Genomic DNA, 21959 nt, shown 5'->3' on the forward strand with positions numbered 1-21959 from the left:
AACTGACTCTGGGTGGTGAACACAGAATGTGATATATAGATTAGGTATTACAGAATTTTACGCCTGAAATCTATGTAACTTTACTAACAATTGTCATCTCAACAAACTTTAATTAAAAAAAAAAAAGAATAGATTGCCAGCACAGGCTGTAGGTGTGGGTGTGGGTGGGTGGAGAAAATGGGAATTGTATTAATCATGGTTCTTATTTGCGAATCATAGAACCCATTTGAGTTATTTTTAAAAGAGAAGGATTATTAAAGAACCAGAGTATTACAATCGGGTCCCGTACAACCAGGAAACAAAGAACTAGTCACAGCACAGTTAGGAGAAGCCGACTGTCAAGGACATCAGTAAGATCACTGTCTATGCTCAGAACTTCTGTTGCTAGTGACTTGAAGCTAAAAATAATGTGCCATGGTTGTCCTGAATAACTGAACACCTCTGTGACACTGTTCACTTATAAATCAAGCCACTCATGTGAATCAGGTTGCACACTTCCACATCTTAGACTAAGGCAGATGTATCTGTGCACAGGAAGGCATATGCAGAATCCTCACTTCACAGTGAAGTGAGGACTCTTCCAGTTATTCAACCCCCGCAGAAAGTTAGATAACGTTAGAATGGGTACTGAAAGAGTGATTCTACTATCTCTGTCCCAAGGTGGTTTATATTTGAGAATTGGTGGAATAAGAAATGAGAATTATGATTAATTTAAGCTGAGTCAAATGGAAAGAAGCCCTTGTTTTATTTATTTATTTATTTATTTATTTATTTATTTATTTATTTATTTAGATATGTGTATTGTTAGCCAAATAACAGGGGTCACATCACACAAGATTAAGTAGAGTGTATGTGCATAATTTTGGCTCCCTCGACTCTGGAAATTGCCTGTCTGAGAGACAGCGGACTCTGCTCAGAGACCTGACAAATGGCCTCTTTTATTTCTCTTTTTTCAGGTGGGACATGAAGAATTATACTCATCAATTTGTATAAGAATTGATCATAAATATACATATAAGAGATTAAGCTAGAAACATTTTTCAGAAGAAACCATAGTAGTAAGTCTTCATAACTTTAGGTATGTAAGGCAATTGTTTCTTAAATATGATGCAGAATCATAACGTACAAAAAAAATAAACTGGTCCTCTTCAAACAAGAAGATTTTGCGTTTCAAACGACACCAACATGAAAGTAAAGCAACAATCCACAAAGTGGGATGAAATACTTCCACATCATATATCTGGTAAGGAAATTAAATGTAGAATATATAAAGAACTCGTCAAATTCATGCCAAGACATACAAATGGCCGACAGATATATGAAGAGATGCTCAACTTCACTAGCTATTAGGACAATGCAAATCAAAACCAAATGAGATACCACATCACACCAGTTAGAATGATTATTATCAAAAGACAAATAAGAAGTGTTGGAGAGGATGTGGAGAAAAGTGACTCTCATACACTGCTGGTGGAAATGTAAATTGGTACAGCCACTACTAGAAACAGTACAGAAGTTCCTCAAAAATTAAGAACAGAATTACTGTATCACCCAGGAATCCCTCTTTGGGGTATCTACCCAACAAATCTGAAAACATTTATCCGTAAAGATATATGTACGCCTATGTTCATTGCAGTATTATTCACAGTGGCCAAGAAATGGAAACAACCAAAGTGTCCTTTGACAGACAATTGGATAAAGAAGATAGATGTACATATACAATTGACTATTACTCGGCCAAAAGAAAATATGAAATACTGCCATTTGCAACAACATGGATGGATCTCAAGACTACCATGCTAAGTGAAATAGATGGAAAAATTCTAGAACCATATGATTTTATTAATATGCGGAATATAAAACTGAAAGCAACAAACAAGACAATGATATAAGCAAAAACTCATAGACATAGAGAAAAGTATGGTGGTTACCAGAGGGAAAGGGGGGAAGGGAGATATGGACAAGGGCAAAGGGGGCAAATATATGGTGATGAATGGAGATTTGACTTAGGTGGTGAACACACAATGCAAATGATATACAAATGATATACAAATGTTGTATTATAGAACTGTACATTTGAAACCTATATAATTTTATTAACTAATGTCACCCCAATAATTTCAGCAAAAATGAAAAGATAAAAGCAAAAAAAATTAAAATGCAATTTAAGAATAAGCAGAAGATTTGAAGAGACATTACTTCAAAGAAGATAAACAAATGGCTGTAAGCGCAGGAAAAGTTGCTCATCTGTTCTTAGGAAATAAAAACAAACTAATCCAAAATCAAAGAAACAAACAAACAAAAAATAATGAAATATTACTTCCCACCCATAAGAGTAGCTAAAAATAAAGACAGACAATAACAAGTATTAGGAGAATGCCAAATAATAGGAATACTCATACATTGCTGGTGGGATTGTAAAATGATGTAACTACTATGGGAAATAGTTTGGCAATTCCTTAAAATGTTAAATCATAAAGTGTCCATATGATCCAATAATTCAACTCCTTGATATTTACTAAAGAGAAATAAAAATGTGTGTTCACACACACCAAAATGTTCACAAATGTTCATAGCAGCATTATGCATAATAGCTAAAAAATGGATACAACCCAAATGCCTACCAATTGATAAATGGAAACAAAAATGGTATACCCATGCAATTGAATATTACCTGGCAATAAAAAGTACTGACACATGCTATAACATAGATGAACCTTGAAAACATTACTCTAGGTGAAAGAAGCCAATCACAAAATACCACAAATTGTATGATTTGATGTGTTGCACATCAAATGCCCATAATAGGCAAATCCATAGTGATGGGCATCAGATCAGTAGTTGCTGGGGCTGGGAAATGAGGGAATGTGGAATGACTATCGATAGGTTTCTTTAGGGGTGATGAAATTGTCCTAAAATTAGATTGTGGAAATCAATGCATCATTTTGCGATCATAGTAAAAGCTACTGAATTACACATTTAAAATACATTGAACATATAAATAGAAAATATATTTCAAAGAAGCTATTATAAAAATATATATATATATATATGTGATATACTCAGGTAACATACACTTGCAGTCCCCAAAGGTGAACTAACAAAATAATAGCATCCTTGCTAATTTGTGACACTCCTTCGTTTCCATACTCTTTCTGCATTGATTATTTCTTTGTCTCATTGCTGATTCTCAACCTGTGTAATATAGCTACTTTTTCTTTAAAATTGATCTCTTTGCCAAATATTTTATCTGACACTCTGGTAACAGAGACCTCCTGGTTATGATAGGAACTTTCACTCCCTAATCACTGTTTCCAATGAACACAATATTGAATGGGTAAAATGCATCCCAGTCTCTTGGGAAAGGGATATCTAAGCATGTCTGTGCCATCCCCTCCAATTTATAAAACATTTCTCGTATCAGCCCTATGCCACATATTTTAAGGAATTTAGAAGTGTTCTACCAAGGTCCATGTTCCTTATCTGTATGTAACTCACTATTAACATTCAACTTTGCAATTTATAGGAAAACCTCTATATGTGATGATCATAACCACACATGCATGGTCCCATAATCCCACTTAGTATGGGAAGCAAGTAACTGAGCAGTCCTCTCCACAACCCCCATCGAAGGTACTTCAGGAAATCGTTGGCTGACCTTGACTCCATATTTGAAATACTTACACGGATGATTTGTGTAATCCAGTCTCTAGTGACTCACTCATAAGGAAGAAGGACCTAACTGCCAGAGTACCATGGGAATTATGCCATTCACGAAGCATTTCTGAGTTGGCATCTGAAGATGAATGGCCCCAAACTACCGAACATATTTAGTTTGTGGGAGACACAGCTCATGATCTATTTCCCTGTTCATTACCATGGAACGAGCCACTTCTAAAGAGGAAGACTTTAAAAAGCAACATTAATTCATTGACACAATTGATGCCAACAGAAAGAGCATATTTCAAAGTGGAATGGTTGTATTGTACCTGCACTGTGGTGTTCTAAGAGACATGCGGGTACATGCAGACCTGCAGAAAGATCTGGGCAAAACTGCAGTCGCTGTCTGGATATGATGTGCCCAGTGGTGACAGGTCATATCCATCAAGTTCAGCATTAAACCATTGCTGAGCTTGATTCTCCAGTCAGGCTGGCAAGGGTTCTAGTTGCTAGCCAAATTGAATATGTATTGAATCATAGAGAATCACTTTCACCATGATTTTTGCAGTGCTGCATAGTGTCATGGGTCAGCATTTTTTCAACCATTTCTGCCCTAGGAAAATACGTAATGGCCACTAAAGTTTCTTTTGTTCCAGAGATGGAAAACCATCAGATAATTAAAAATACCTAAAATCCCCTGTCACTTACCACATACATCTACTCTACTTTTTCATGCATATTATTTTATTAATGAGCCTTCTTAAAAGTAGTGAGTCTTTAAAGAGTAGTGGGTCCAAATAGCTAATGCTGCTGCATTAGACAGGCCCTAGAATCAACTGTGTCTGTATAAATCTCATGGATGACACATACTAATTCTATGTCCTTGGGAAAGGTGTTTTGTCTACCTGTACCTCCTCATCTGAAAAATGGGGGTGGGTATTAATAATGGTTCTTAAAGTTACTATGGGGTTAATTGAGTTAATAATGTAAAAAACCCTGCCCAGAATAAAGTCAGCACTTAATAAGCATCATAATTGTTTTACCTATTATTAATGTCTTGGCTTTCACATTTTGTTTCTCTAGTTGGGATAAAAGGAAACTACAGTATAAATCGTTCCCATTAACTCTTCCCACATAGGACTCTCGAGGATGGCTCTTATTCAGTTCTAGAGAACAAACGCCCAGCTCTAATCTGTGGGTTATCTTGCAAAATCCAAGCAAGAAGTAAGAAGGAGGGCACAATATTATCAGTTAGGGAAGCAAGATGGTTGGATTTGGAAACTATATGCCAAGTACTAGTCTAAGCAAAGGAAACACATAGCATCCACCAGAGGGCGCTTGTCTAGAGTAGATGGATAAATTCTGTCCAGCACAGGGAAAATTCTGTAAGAGGCCCAAACCAAGCAGTCACTGACTAACATGAGACCATTTCCGAATATGAGATGGAATTTTGACTTCAGTGCCACTGCATGGATAAATAATAGAATAGATGTTGCAGGCTAAAGTTACTTAACAAAGTTCTAGTGGAGTCATTAGAATAATGTAAGTACTCCATATAAATTAGAATATTTTAACCTTCCTCCTTCAGTTCTATATGCCCCCTCCAGCACCACACATAGTTGCCTGATTGTGCGCGTGCACACGCATGTATACACACACACACACACACACACTCACCTAGCTCATGTTACCTCGCTTAAAAAAAAAGATATTTCTTCACATTTACAATCCATAATCATTTCTAACTTGCATTTATGTCTATGTTTTATTTTATTTGCTGAATACAATGATATTTAAAACTTACTACAATATGTGAACCTGCCTCTTGGTGACTTTGTTCCAAACAGAACTAAAGTACATCATGTTGAATTTAATAAATATAACCTTGATACTTGACTCTTTCCTTTTTTCATTTGCATTCTCTAAATCAACTTTAGCAAGTTCTCCTGATTATTTATAAGATGCACTCCACTAATAAGACATATACACCTGTGTGTGGATTTTTGCCCAGATGGCACAAACAAAAAGAAGCTTTAAAAAAGTAAATTAGGAAAGACTGATCACTTTGCCACTGATAAGAATTTATTAAAGACATGTATTTTATGAAATTTAGAAAATTAAACTAGCTACTGCTTTAGGGATTGATTAAACAGTTCTTCGTAAGAATGTATAGATTTGAAATGCTTTTAAAATCTTATTTCATTTATATGATTACCATTCAAAATTAAGTTATATAGAGTATCTCAATTTCTTGTTCAGGGGATATGATCTCTCTTAGTTTAAAATTACATTATGCTTAGGGAAGCTTCAAACTATCAGGTTAGCTTGTTTGGCAGACTGTTAGATTAATTCTCTAATTCACTGAAATATCTATTACCATTTTCAAAAGAATTGACTCTAATGAATTAGAGAGCTAATCTCAACAATTTATCACTCAAAGAGGTCATCACACTTAGCAGAATATTCAAGACTACCAGCCCATTACTAACATTTTCTTTATATAAGAGAAACACGTATTTTCTATATTATGCCTTATCGTATTTTAATGATTGAAAAATATATTAAGAGCTGCCCTATTATAACAGAGTACTCACATAATCAGTCTACTGTAAAAATATTTGTGTAAAGTTATTAAAAATTTTGACAGTTAATAATAGTGTGGTACCTTGACAATAGAGAACAGTGATACAACCATGCGTTAAAATTTTAAGCATTTATTAGAAAATCTAGAAAGCTGGTGTATTATTTTCTGCTATGTTCTTTAGAACACCACCCCATACTTTTTTTTTTTTTAATTCTATGCTGTGTGTATGTCCCTAAGACTCTTTTGCAATAAAATGTCTACCCTAAATCCTGTAGGGTGTAGCCTTTTTGTGTTATTGCTGGTATAGTACCACGCCTGTTTTATTCTCCCTATTCTCCTCCGTCACACACTTCATTGCCCCACAGGGAACACAGGCCAGCATGTGAGTACCAGCCAGGGACCAGGGACCATTATCCCCTGCAAAATGGCCTCGAAACTGTGTATCTAAGTAAATTTTAGATCTAATTACTCCTATTATATGCAGTGTTTTCTGCACTACCAATCAGAATGTCATGTATCCAAAAATTAAATCTACAGTTTTGTAAAGTCTGAAATATACTGTTGTTGTTTTCAGATAGCCCTCATTTAGTGTTTTATTTCCTCATGTTTTGAGATTTTTTTATCAAAAGCTTATGTTTGCTGAAACTTGAGTTATGAAGATGCTCTGAGGCCTGGGTTGAAAATATATCCCTCCTGAACACATGCATTCTTTTTTTTTTTTTTTTTCTCCTGTATGTTATCCAATTCAGAATTACTTTAAACAATTATCACTTGGGATCTTTTTAAACCCGAGATAATTTCAATTCAGTTTGAATCTCACAAAAAATTTAAAAAAAATACAGTTCTCATTCACAACCAAAGCCACATTTTTATTTTAGCCATTTTGATATATTGATATAGTGATATCTCATTATGATTTTAATTTGCATTTCACTAATGGCTGATGATGTTAAACATCTGTCTTTCTTCTTCAGTTAAATGCCTGTCAATTCCTTTAGCCTAGTTTTCTAATTGGATTTTCTTTTCTTTTTTTTTTTACTGTTGAGTGTGAAGTTTCTTTACATATTCTCGATATAAATTCTTTGTCAGATACACTGTTTGCAAATATTCTCTTCGTTTATAGTTTATAATTTTATCTTCAGGAAAAATATTGAATGATGATGATGTCCAATTTGTCAATTTGTACTTTTATAAATTGTGCTTTCGGTGTTAATTCTAAGAAATTTTCAGCTTGTCCTAGGCCTCCAAGAATTTCTATTTTTCAAAAAATATTTATAGTTTTACATTTTATATTTCAGTCTGTGGTCTATTTTGGGTTAATTTTCATATGAAGCATGAGGTTTAAGTTAAAGTTATTGTTTTTGTTTTTTGTTTTTTTGTCTATGTATTTCCAATATTTCCAACATAATTTTTCAAAATGGATTTCTTTCCTCCATTGAGTTACTTTTGTATCTTTGTAAAAATTCAGTTGAGCATATTTTTGTGGGACTCAATCTAGGTTTTATATATTTTTTCCCATTGATCTATATGTCCGATCCTCCAGCAATACCATAGTGAGCTGATTGCTATAGCTATTATATTAATTGCAAGCCTTCACATCACGTGGACTGATTCCTCCACTTTGTTCTTTATTCAAAATGTTTTTTTCACTATTCTGGAATGCACTCTTCTATACAAATGTTAGGATAAGCTTGTCTAAGTTGTAAAAATAAACACATACATACATACATACATACATACATACATACATACATACATATATACATACATACATACATACATACATACATACCTTTCAGGGATTTTGAGAGGAACTGAATTAAACCTATATATCAATTAAGAGAGAGTTGACATTTTTCCTATACTGACTCGTCTTTCATAAACAAGTTATGTTTATCTATTTATTCAGCTACTGTTTGATTTTTTGTTAGCTTTTAATAATTCCAAATGCAAGTACTGTGCATGTTTTGCTAGATTTACACCTGAGTACTTAACTTTCTTTGAAACAATTAGACATGGTACTGTGTTTTAAATTTGTATTGTGTTTTAAATACCACATTTCATTGTTAGTATCCACAATTGTGATTGATTTTTGTGTGTTGATTTTGTGCCTTTTAATCTTGTGGAACTCACCTTTTAATTCTAGGAGATTTTTGTAGAAAGTATGTTATCTACAAATGGGTCAGTTTTATTTTTTTCCTTTCCATTCTGTATTTCACTTATTTCATTTCTTCTCTGATTTCAGTGGCTAGAACTTCCAGTCCTATGTTGTATCACACATATTTTGATATGTTGTATATTCATTTTCCTTTAATTTTATGTACTTTAAAAAATGTCCTTGAAGGCCTCTTTTTTAACCCCAGGGTTATTTAGAAGTGAGTTGTTTACTTTCTAAGTGTTGGAAATTTCAGCTCTTGTCTTTCTGTCATTGATTTCTAGTTTGATTCCCTTATGGCCAGAGAATTAATTTTGTATGGTTTAAATCTTTTTGAATTTGTTGATTGTTGTGTTATGGCCTAGGATGTCGTCTATCTTGGTGAATATTCCATATGCCCTATAAAAAATAAATGTGTGAATTCTGTAGTTTTAACATATGTACAGATATATGTTAATTAAATTATGTTGGTTGATTCGGTTACTCATTCGTGCTGATTTTCTCTCTAATAATTCTAAAGTAGCTCTAGCAATTGCTAGCAATAAGCTGATAAGATTCTCAAGTATAGCTGTGGATTTGTCTTTTTCTCCTTTCAGCCATTGCATGTTAGATTGAGTTTCTTGTAGACAGCATAGTTTTTTCAAACACACTGACATCTTTCTTTCAGTTAGTGTAATGAGACTACTTACATCTAAGGTAATTAGTAATATGTTAGGACTTAAGGATGCCATTTCATTATTTATTTTTGGTTTGTTTCCTCTTTTTCTCATTCTCTGTTTCTTGACCTTCTGTGGACTCTGAACATTTTTTTAAGGTCCAGTGTTGATTTGTTTATAATATTTTTTAGTCGATCACTTGAAATAATTTTCTTAGTGGTTGATCCAGATATTACAATATACAAATGTCACTTATCAAAGTATACTGGTATCAACATTTTACCACACCTAATGATGTGTAAAGACCCTACATCTTTTGAGGTCCTTTTAACTTAACCACTTTTAAAATACAGTTATTTTACTTATTTCCTCTACCTACATTGAGCACCACATTAAATTATAATTTTCCCTCAATCATCAAATGTGAGTTAAAAGCTCATGAAAAAAATGATAGTCTATTATATGTTACCTCTGTTGTACTCATGATGTTCATTAATTTCTGACATTCTAAACCACCTTCTGTTATGTCTTTTCTGCTTAGGGTATTTTAAAGCTATTCTTGATAGGGAGGCTTGCTTATTACAAATTCTTTTAGTTGTTCTTTATTTAAAAAACTTTTATTTCCCCTTCACATTCCTAAATATGTTTTCGCTGAATGTGGCTGACAGTTCTTTTTTTTGTTTGTTTTATTTTTGTTTTTGTTTTTAATTCAGCATTTGGTTTCAAATGACAAATCACTTTTATTCAACTGATACTTCCCTTTGAGTAATTTGGTTATTTTCAGTGTTTTATTTTGTGTTGTTTTTAGTTTTCAGAAGTATAATTAGTATGTATTTTGGTGTGGATTTCTTCAGGATTATTCTATTTTGAGAACACTCAGTCTCTTGAATTTGTAGGATGACATTTTTTCACAAAATTTGGGAAGGTTTCAGCCATTGTTTTTTTCAAATACCATTCAGCCTCTCTCTCTCTCTCTCTCTCTCTCTCTCTCTCTCTCTCTCCTCTTATTTTGGAAAATGCTGACACAAACATTAGCTCCTTTGTTATTGTCTTACAAGACTGTTGATTTCTCTCTATTTTCTTTCTTTTATTTCAGAGGAAGTAAATTCATTGATCTGTGCCCAGTTGCTGAGTCTATTCTCTATCATCTTTACTACTGAACCCTTCCAGTTCAAGTTTTATTTCAGTTATTTTATTTTTTAGTTCTATAATTTCTACTGTTTTGTATTTATAATTTCTATTTATTTCCTGGAATTTTCTATTTGTTCATTTGTTTCAAGATAACTAATAATTACGTTTAGAACCTTTTTATGATAGCTTCTTTGAAGTCTTGTCAAAATGTCAATATCTGATTTATTTCTGTGATAGTATCTGTTGATTGTCCTTTCTCATTTACATTGTAATTTCCCTGCTACCTTTTATGACAAGTAATTTTCAGTTGTTTCTTGGACATTTTATATTATAGGACTCTGAATACAATTTAAGCTTATTTTTAGTAAGTAGTTCCCTTATTAAGGTAGAGAATGAACGCTAGCTGTGTGTGTATGTGCAGTTTCTCTATGGGCCCTAACAATACCACCACTGCACAAGTGGAACTCTTACTAACACATCCTTGTTTCAGAAATATAAGGTGGGGGTACAGTTTTCTCCATGGTCCTAATTGTGAAGGCTTGTATTGTAAAGGACTCAGGGAACTCAGTATAATGTCTTGCTTTCTCAAGTTCCAAGGGGTCTAGGCGGTCCTTTCTGCTACATTTTAGTATTTCTATTCTTCTTTGTTTTGTTATATCTTGGGATTTTTTACTTGTAAGAGTGAGGACCTGGGAGGAATGCTACTCCATCTTGATGGGATACTTTTGGGTTTTTTTTTTAGCCAAATGTCAGAGTATAGCTATATCTCCCAGTACAAAATTTTTAACTAAAATTTACTTATGAAAAAAACTATATCAACATACTTAATATACAATGGCACTTTATAACAAGTTATATAAGGGATAAATCTTGAATTGTATTCCAGCAACAATTAGCAGAATATCAGAATCACATATAGACATTTTGAAAAGCACATTGATGGGCAAAACGGGATTTGAATCAGACGCTGTTGGCACATAACTCATAATGGATGAATTATGTAGATACGATAATAAATGTTTTACTTGAATGTTATGATAGTAGGACAGGAATATTTCCTTTAAATTAAGAGACCTGTTATGTCTTATAGTGTTATAGAAAAAAGTCTGAATGTTACAATTGGAAGTGCAAAGTTCCATTTGAAATTTTTGCATCCTAAATCTTCAGCCAACTCCCATAAAGATTTTTTATTCACAAATTTTTGCATAGTACCAGAATGACAGAATCTGTACTGATTTTTCTAAGTTTTATAGCTTACGTAAAGTTGTTGCTTTTTCACCTGACTCATCTGTACCATCAACTTATGTAAACAGATAAAATAATGACTGTTCAACCATCCCTCTCCGCTCCTGAATTTTAAGCTTTCTTCAAGTCTTAAGTCTCCAACTTACTGGAGAATTATAGCTTATTACAGGAAATTACCATTTTATTGTAAATTATTACATGCAGTTTTTTCCAGCAAAGTTATGTATTGTTATGTATTATTGACCATTCCATATCATAAAAAAACGTTTATGGTGCTACATGCGAACCGTACATTTTACTGCATACAAAATGAATTGAACAACCACATTAATTGTTTGATGATCAGGAAGCAAAGTTTTAAGCACTTTTTATATTCAAACATGACATTTTATAAATTATAAGTAAGCATTTTATTGCATTCAGTAATGATTTAAGAAATTGGTTTCAGATTTGGTTGAGGTGCAATACATATAAGTTTTCTAAGTTAAAATAATGAGAAATAGGTAATTATTCCCTAAATATTTCACAGAGAATGTTAGCTTTTTGGAATCATATGTACATTAAGTGGAAGATGGCTGGATTCTGAAATAATGCCTTGCAACAAAGCACTTGAAAAAATATTACGAACAACTTTTTAAGTACACAGCTAAGCTTACAAGGAAGTAAGATTTCAAAACATCATGGCAACTTTTATTCCTAATTTTAAGATAAAGTTGACAGTATTATGGTCCTTGGAAGTTATTGTCTTTTTTTTTGCTGTGGCAGTACATTTGATTTGTACCTTTAGGGTCAATGACTGCAGTGAACAGAAGAAAAGAGTTTGCTTCCACATAGCAGTTAATATTTGTTGCCTATCTAATATACTTTTCTCACTAATCTTAATTATTGAACACCAATTTTATTCAGTTGGCAATGTGTACATGTAAAAACTAAATTTCCAGCCATCCTCACAGGGAAAAACAATGATGGAAACATAAATTCTGTCCAGTGATTTATCAGTGTATTTATTAGGTGGGTAACCTAACCTCTTTATTTAACTGCTGTTAGAAAGATATTTTCCTCTTGCCTCTCCTTCTTTCTTCCAAAAACGGGGAACAAAGAGATGTATCTCTCATTTATAGTTAGGTAGTCTTAGTTATAAATTCTTGATCTCAAAGCTAGTAAAACATAAATATAGAAGGAAATTGGTTTCATAACAACAACTGAAACATGGTGTCATCCTAGACTAAGTACTTTCATGTTTGTTTGTTTTTAATCTAAGAGAAACTAATCTGTGTGTGTGTGTGTGTGTGTGTGTGTATGTGTGTGTGTGTGTATCCCACTGATAGTTTGGTGTTTTCTGTTACACATCATTAAAGTTAGTTTTGATTGATATAAATGTGATATTTCCTGAATAAACCCAGAGCTCTCAAATTTAAATAAAGAGAAGCCTACAATAAAATAACACCCTTTTCAGCATAAAAAATGAATGAATAAAGAAAAATTTCTCTTTCAGGCTAGGTCTGGCTGGGGACCCATGAGTATTATTTGAAAGCATTGCCTTTCCTCACTTGGATACACTGGTAATTCTGGGAAATCCCAGTCTGAGAAAATACTTAAAGTGGTCATTTATACAAACTAATTTACAAGCAAAAAATAAAATAAAATAAAAAATAAAAAAAACATCAGTTAAGGTGGAAAATATGAGCACAATGAAATGCATCTAATGTTAGATCCAAAAGAAATTAGAAAAAATTGGGGATAGGTAAATATAGTAACAAGAATGTTCAAGAATCAATGACATATGTAAATCTCAGATTTAAGAAACACAATGTAGCCCAGATAGCAAAAATTGCAAAAACTCACCTACACACATCAACGTAAAATTATTGAACAATCAACAAAATTCCTTAGAAAAAGAAAGAAAAGACAGATTAATTTAGAAAAAAAGACAGTTACCCCAGTTGTTCAATTCGAAACTATGATTTTGGGATTAAGGAAATAGCGCAAAATAAATATTTTTTATTGGTAAATGAAAATATGTGTTAATCTAGAATTTTATATACAGCAAAAATATGTATCAAAAAAGGGGGTAAAATGGAGACAATGTAGATAAAGAGAAATTTACTTAAAAAAGCTTTCAATGGATGAATTTCAACAAAGAAAAACCTTAATCTCAAAGGTATATGAAGATTAACAAAGAACAATGAGTAAATACATTAATAAACATTTGAGTAATTCCACACAAATATTGACTATATAAAATAATAGTATTCATATCTGATTTGGGAACTAAGTCATATGGAAGAAGCTAAATATTGAACAATAATAGCATATAAGATTATCATGAGTGTTATTAATGTAAAATATTCTAAATTTCTTTTATTTTGAAATATGTGTTTAGACATGTTAGTTAATGGTAACAATTTGTCAAAGTATGAAAATTTAATTTGTAAGCACTAAGATAAACAGACAGTTTTTAATTCAAATAGATGCTATAATAAATTAAATAAAATATATAAAAAATCCAGGGAAGGAGAAGAACGTAAGCACAGGAAAAAAAGGAACTAGGATTAAACACAAATAAGATCATTGAAGTAAATCCACATATATCAGTAATCACAATGTGTATAAACTAAATGAAATGATCTGTTAAAATACAGAGATGTCAAATTGGAAAAGAAAACAAAATCAAGATATCTTTATAACAAACACATTTAAAACAAAATGTTATATCTATGTACTTAATGTTGACAAACTCCAAATTTTTCACTAAGATCACGTACAAGCCAGGACGTCCCTTCTTATTACCTCTTTTCAACATCTTACTGAAGTTCTACTTAATGCAATATGAAAAGAAAGGAAGAAAAGATACATAGATTGGAGGGGAAGAAAGATAATCATTTTTCTTGCATATGACGTGATAGTCTATGTAGAAAATACAAAAGAATTGACAAAAATAACTACTGGAATAAGTGATTATACCAAGGTTGCAAGTTATAAGATTTATACACTAATATAATTTAAAAGTGTGTGTGTGTATATATATATATATATATATATATATATATATATATATATATATCTGATAGATGGATAGATTTATTATGAAAAATTGGCTCATGTCATTATGGTGGTTAAGAAGGCCCACAATTTGCCAGCTGTGAGCAGGAAATGTGGGAAAACCCATAGTATAATTTAGTCAGTTTCTGAAGGCCTGTAAATCCTAGTTCCAGGGCTTGAGAAGATATAAAATATCCCAACTCAAACAGTCAGTCAGGAAACCAGGAAGCGAAAGGTCAGATTCCTCCTCCTTTTGCCTTTCTGACTTTTGCTCTATTCAGTTCTTCAAGGGATAAAACGATGCCTGCCCACATTAGAGAGGGCAATCTACTTTACTGAGTGCACCAAATCAAATGCTAATATCATCTGGAAACATTCTCAGAGACTCACCCAGAAATAACATTTAATCTGTGGACCCTGTGGCTAGTTAAGATGACATGTAAAATTAATCATCACAATGTTCATGCATCATTTTTTCAGGCAGTCATAAAATCATTATAAAAGTTAAACATGTAATTGGTCATAAATCAAACGTCAACAAATTTCAAATTATTAGAATCATACATACTATGTTTTCTGATCATATGAAAGTATGGTAGTAATCAATAAGAAAAATATAAAGAGAAATCCACATATGATTTGAAAATAATTTACACACCTCAAATAATTCAAGTCAATCAGAAATCATAAGGAATCAAGAAATGTTTCAACTTAATGAAAATTAGATATAATATATCAAAATACCTAAGAAATGTTTGTGTGCACATGAGTAAATCTAACAAATATTGTTGAAATCTTTTATAGAGAGCATGATCAAATTTAATTGAAAGACATCAAAAAAGACAAATATAAGTGGAAATCTATGCTATATTTATGACAGGAAGAAACAATTTTAGGTAACATTCACTCCAAATTGATCCATAGATTTAGTTCCAAAGAAAACAGCAACAAGATTTTTTGAGAAACATGCAAGGTACGTTACATTTATATAGAAAGGTAAAGATGTAGCCTTCCACTTCTGAAGAAGTACAAGATAGGGATGATTACCTTACCAGATAACAGGAATTATTAAATTTATAGACTAATTAAGCCAATGCAAAGTCGACGGAAATATAGGCAAAATACCCACATCTATAGGGACACTTGATGTATGACAAGGTGACACTGTATATCCTGGGATATTCAAATGGGAGGGATAATATAATTGAATTCCTATTTCACCTTAAACATAAAAAACAAAAACAAAAAAAAACAAAACAAAACAAAAACTTAATGAATGTAGCATTTAAAATCAAAAGGAAAAAATTTTAAAACATAACAGACTATCTCCATGAATCTGGTTTAGCACAGAATTTATTTAAAAGACATAAGTATTTGTAACATACACAGAAATATTAACTTTGACTACACTAAAATTAAGCCATTTTGTTTATCACAGGTATCACAAGAGATACTCAAACTGCAAGAAGTACATACCAGCGAGAAAGGATTAATATCCAAAATGTATAAATCCTACCAATCAGACAGAAAAAGAGAAACAAAATTAGAAAGACATTGGAGAAAGATATGAAATGGCATTTTTCTTAACAGGATATAGGCAATTAATCTACGATAAAATATTGTACCTTGTAGGTAATCAGGGAAGTGAAATTAAGACCATAATGAGAAACAATTTTAAACTCATTAGATTGGCAAAAGTAAGCAGTCTCATAATTCCAAGAGTTGGTGAGAGTGTCAATCAATTTAAACCTTTAGAACTGTTGATGAAAGTAAAAATTCATTCAACCTCTTTAGAAAACAATTTGGAATTATCTTGCAAAGTAGAATTTCTGCAAATGTTATGACTCAGCTATTCTACTTCAAGGTATTTATTTTTGGAAAAGTTCATGTTTAAAAGGAATAATAAAAAATTCAGGGTAGTGATAACTTCCATGAAGGAAATGGTAAGAACACAAGGAAACACAATTATTATCCGTGTATTTCTAAACCTTAATTTAAGTGATTAATCATTGTTGCCTATTTCATAATTATGCTTTATAATGTACATTTCTTTTGCATATATTCTTTTGTACATATTAAGTGTATTATATAATCATAAAATAGCTCTATGTAGGGAGAAAAAATAATTTATATTTAAAAATACATATATTTACTTCAAAGTAAGAACTTTAAAAATATCTTAAATCAGAAGAGAAAATGGTGAATTTTCATGGTGAGGCAAGTTTAGTAGAATATTTTTCAAATAATATCTCCTAGTGTCTAACATGTACATGACCTGAGTGATCAAATATTAATGGCTAATAATTGCCTGGAATTTTCAGGATGATTTTAGGTGCAATCAATTATTTTATGAAAGGTAGTTTTACTTAGTAATCAACTTTTTTTTTCAATGAATTGGGGGAAAAAAGGTTTTCACAAATTTTTAAGAGATAAAAATGTGTATGTCTTTCTAGTTTTCACGCAGATGAGCAGAGCACGTACATTTTTTAAATGTTTGCTTTCCCAATGCAGTTTTTGTATATTGAATCTTCTCAAAATTAAATGCACAGAACATATTAAGCAACTACATGATACCAAGCACTTATTACTTAACGTCAAAAGATAAACAATTAGTTGAACTTTGTTGAGGATAATTTTTTACAATGTAACTCATATGAACTCAGATCTTACTAGCACGTGGGCACATATTAGGTCATGATAATATTAATACTGAAATTTCCCTAAGGTATTGTCCCACCTACAGAATCCAATTCTCCATTCACTTAGCAATGTTTGCATTAGCTGTTTCTGGTAATTCCAAAGAAAATCATATCCTTAAAGGACTCTGTTCTCATTTATTGTACCCTTGTCCCCAAATTGACAATGGCCCCCTCACCTGTGTTGCCAATGCCAGCACTGTCCGGGGGAATCCTGACTCCCTATCTATCATGAAGTCCAAAATGACAAATGGATCCATCAGTTTACAGTGAGAGAAAACTATACTCTGTCCCATGAAGCAATAAGGAGAATGGTCTCTCTCCACAATGGATGCAAATGGAAAGCCTATAGAAGGAGTCCTAGTAGAGTTGGTGGTGGCTTAGACTGCAATGGAAGCCAAGAAGGTGAAGAGAAGTGAGTGGATACTATTATCTGTCTCCTTGAGAATTTGTTAAAACAAAACAAAACAAAACAAACAAACAAACCAAACAAACTATATATATATATATATATATATACCCAGAGGCACAAATTTTCTCCACTCTTCTAAAAAACTGAGCTCATTTTTGGCATAGTTACTGAGAACTTTTTTATTAAATTATTATAAATATAGCTAAGCTAATTATGTCTGGGTCATAGATTTGTAATGATGGCTATAAGTAGGACTGCTATTATTTCCTTCTGAAGAAATTTAAGAAGGTATTCACTCTCAGGGCTCTGCGAATGCACAGTCCTCACCTGAGTAAGTGCCTTCTTAAATTTTGAGACCTTGATACCTTTCTTACCTCACCCTACTCCTCTCTCTAAGTACGTGTCATATTGGGTGTATATATTCAATAAAACTTGTGGCAAACCTGGCTGAGACAGATTAATAGAGGAAAAATATTATTTGCAATGATTATTTTAGGTTACCTACACATTGACACCCAACTAAAGCAAAAGAAGAAAATAAAATAGAGAAAATTTTCCAAATAGCTTCATTCATATAGACAGTAAACCTGGAAACATGTAGTCCCAAACCTATGGTCTTCATCTGATACAATTTAATTATAGACATTTATTATCTGGTTTATTTATTTTATCCTTTATATTAAATTCCATATCAGTAAATTTGTTACAGGTGTCAACTAGAACATTATTTATTCCTGGTCCTTTTGTACACCTTATTGTTCAGGAAACAATCCTAAATACATATTTGATCTAATGTACTGTCATATGTGACATGTTTAAGGGCAAAGCACTGTAGGTAAAGCTGATCAGCTGCCCAGGGTTCTCTGCTTCCTGATTTTACATTTATTTCTGAAAGTCAGAAATATCATTTCCAAAAAATGTTAAGGGGATTGTAAAAAATAATCACTCTATTCAATATTATAGTTGTAGAAATGGAGTAAATTTTCTTTAAGAAATGAAAACATGAGAAGAAAACACCACTTACATAGTTGGTACATCAGTATAGGTCAGAGGGAAAAAAAATACTGTGAATAAGCTTGTCTCTTTGATACCAAGAAGATATTCTAGTCCGAGCTTTAATATATGCTTCCCATGTTTTCTACTAGATGACTCTGCTGCTTTTCATCCTCTTCTATGTTTCATATGAGAGGATTGGTACAGCTTTTAAAACTTCATTAATGAGAGAATATCCACTATCCATGGATTTCTTCTCAAAAGACACTCTAAACCATTAGATAACTGGGCAGGTTCATTCCCATGAATACTCTCTAACCATGGAAAACCTCAATAGGACACAGCCAAGTCCAATGAGTAGAAGAAATCTATTGAGTTTGGGATGTTTGGTGCATTGGATCGGTCTGGGATTATGAAACCTAAACCTCCCATTGTAAACAGGAAGTGGGATATGAGTCCTTCCCTAATATACTGTTTGTTTACTCTGTAGGCAACGGAAGCTACTGGTCTCTGATGCCCATGTTCACCAGTCATAGAGCCAACACTCGGAGGTTCAACAATGACATCATAAATTATTTATCTGGTGATGAGGAAGTAAGACATCATCGCCAGAACATACACTATCATGACCGAGGGCGTGTGCACCCAGGACAGCTTCTTCAGCTTCAGGTTGGCCATTGCAGCACCAAGAACAGGACGTGGTACAAAGTCTCTGTGTAGGTGGTGACAAGGCCAAGTCTGTAAGCGTTTAAATTAAATAAATTAAATCCAGTCTCTATATGTGAGATAAATAGGTGTTGGGGTTGATTGTGCATGTGCCTTCAGGCTCCAGGCATTCATAGAAACAGGCCCAGCAGGCTGAGCTGGGGCTGTGGAGACGTAGAGAAGCCCTGCCTCCTCTACGACGTTCAACTTCAAATTTTTAAATTCTGTGCTAGAAAACCAAATAGTTCTGCTCATCTAGTATGTTGTCTCATAACCACCCTTTAAAGCCTTTGCATATAAAATGTAGTATTAAATGTTTACGTTTCTCTTTAATTTGTCCCCCTACTCCCCAACCTACAAACAACCACTGAACAGCAATAACAGCAAAAAGAATAAAAACTCAGCCTTGTATCAGAGCACTGAAGTGATCCTAATTTGTGGCCATTCTTTCCAGAAAGATGGAAGATACAAAGGTGTTATTGACAACTTAATGTAGTTTGCCCAGCAATAGCCAATCAATCACTTTATCATGGCCATGAAGGGGCGAGAAAAAGCTGCTGCAGTTATTGTGGGTGAGGACACGTAAGTCCACAGGCAAAGCCTAATGGGGTACAACCAAAGTCTCATTAAGCACTGGGGCAGCAAGACGGGAAGGCTGAAAGGAGATTGTTTTCAAAAAAAAAAAAAAGGGAGACCAATTTAGATGGCTTTCTAAACAATCTTTATTTAATTCATTCTTTTGCCAAGGACTGGTGTGCTTTACACAGTCTTCAATTTCTTTCCTTGTTTCTGCAATGACTTTTTTTCCCATCAGAATAATTTGTCTGGAACAATGCTAGCATGTTGCAACACCTAACATTGTATTTGTAACTAATTAATTCCATTACTTATGTGAGCACAATCGGCCTTGATATAGTTATACCATTGTCTACAGGAAGACCACATATATTGTTTGGGTTGCTTGGTTTTTAAATGGATTGTGATTAAAATATAGAAATAACCACACACAATTATGTGTGCAAAACAAAATCTTATCTTGTTTTGTGTCAAAATCTTATACCGTTTTGTGTCAAGAATAAGAAGGCAGTGAATGCAAAGAAAATGTTCTTTTCTGTAGTGGGTTCTTTTACTACTCAAGGAGGCAGTGTATTTCAAGAAAGCATGCATTGAAAAGGTTTATACAGTAACTGGGCCACTTTGGAAGGGTTCCTGAGAAATCATACACCATTGTCCTTTGCTCCTTTGTCCCACCACCAAAACCCTATGTGCAACTTTTGGTAGCATGGTACTTTTTTTCCTGAGAAATCTGAGAAGAATTAGCTATCATAAGCTTCCCTTGGTAACTCTCACTAGCATTAATGCTCAAGCTGTGATTATACATGGCTAACCTCAATGAAAAACTCATAGTTATTTAGAAAAACAAAACAAAACTATGGGTACCAGTATCTCATTTAAACAATGTTCATTCATAAAAACAAAGTACTTCCACCTTTGAAATTAGTCTTGACGTCAAAACTTATTTTATAGAAATGGACAGGAATATTCCAGTATGAGAATAGATACTACAAACCTACTTTTACAGTTCTCTACGGCCCCATTAAAAGCCTCATTCCCTATTGGTTCCCTGGAAGCCATACTTTTACTGGTTTTTCTAACATTTACTAAGAAGTAAAAAATAATTTTTATCTTGCAATATTGCATCATTTTAAATACTCTAAAACTGTAGAAGTTTTAGAGCATTCCACCTCCCTGAATCGTGAAATGTCTCTTCATTGGAAATGCTCTTCAACATCGATATCAAATGTCACAAGAAAATAGTCTTGGATTTTTAATTCAATTTCTTTATATTGAAACATTAAAATAATACTAAAATATTATTTAATTAAACCAAATTTCACTGCCAAGTCTCCCCTTTCTGTTACTTACCTTTTCCTTTATGTATGTTTAATTTCTTACCTGGTCAATTCTAATTTCCCTGCTTTCCCTTGTGATTTCTTCTATAGCTTTGAAGTCTAGAATGCCATCCTTTTACAGATGTTGGATAAAAATTGCTTGTTTTATCATCTATTTTTTGTTTTATATTAATATTTTTATCTGAACCTTGTTTGAAATACAGCATACTGTTGTGGTTTTATTACATTTCTGTAACGTCTCTCAGCATTAACAGTGCCATTTTCCACTCCTGGAACCAGAGCTAAAGGACTCCTGGAGCTCTCCCTACAACACTGTGCTCATGTATGGGTGTCTCCGATTTCAGGCCAGGGGCCACCTGAGGAAATAACAACAATAAACTCATCATTGATTGAGGGGTAATTTAAACTCCTGTTGTCTCTCCAAATCCTCCTGATTAGTCCTCTGACGGCTGTTTCACGAATTCTGTTTAGGTTTTATAGCTATGTTCAGAGGAAGAGGCAAGGTAGAGTGTGTTTACATCATCTTATCCAGAACCAGAACTAGAATTGTCATTTGTAATGTTTATGTGTAACTTCACTGAAACCCTAAAAATCCTTTAGAACTAAATTAGACAAGTCACAGAGTCAATAGACTTATATTTGTGGGAGGAAAACTGTTCCAGAGTTTTGAATAAAGATGTATCTTGGAATAAATCTCTCTCTGCAGGTAAGACAAAAGCATGGTCATTCTACTACTGCAAGAGATTTGGAACAACAGTGCAGGAGCA

General features: G+C 33.0%; 1 pseudogene; it reads right to left on the minus strand.

Annotated features, from left to right (window-relative positions):
• Window positions 1-18843: 18843 nt before the first annotated feature.
• LOC109456301 (oligosaccharyltransferase complex subunit OSTC) lies at window positions 18844-19389 on the minus strand (annotated as a pseudogene).
• Between the last annotated feature and the right edge of the window lie 2570 nt (window positions 19390-21959).

Source organism: Rhinolophus sinicus, linkage group LG04 (genome assembly GCF_036562045.2).
Source record: "Rhinolophus sinicus isolate RSC01 linkage group LG04, ASM3656204v1, whole genome shotgun sequence".
Taxonomy (NCBI): Eukaryota; Metazoa; Chordata; class Mammalia; order Chiroptera; family Rhinolophidae; genus Rhinolophus; species Rhinolophus sinicus.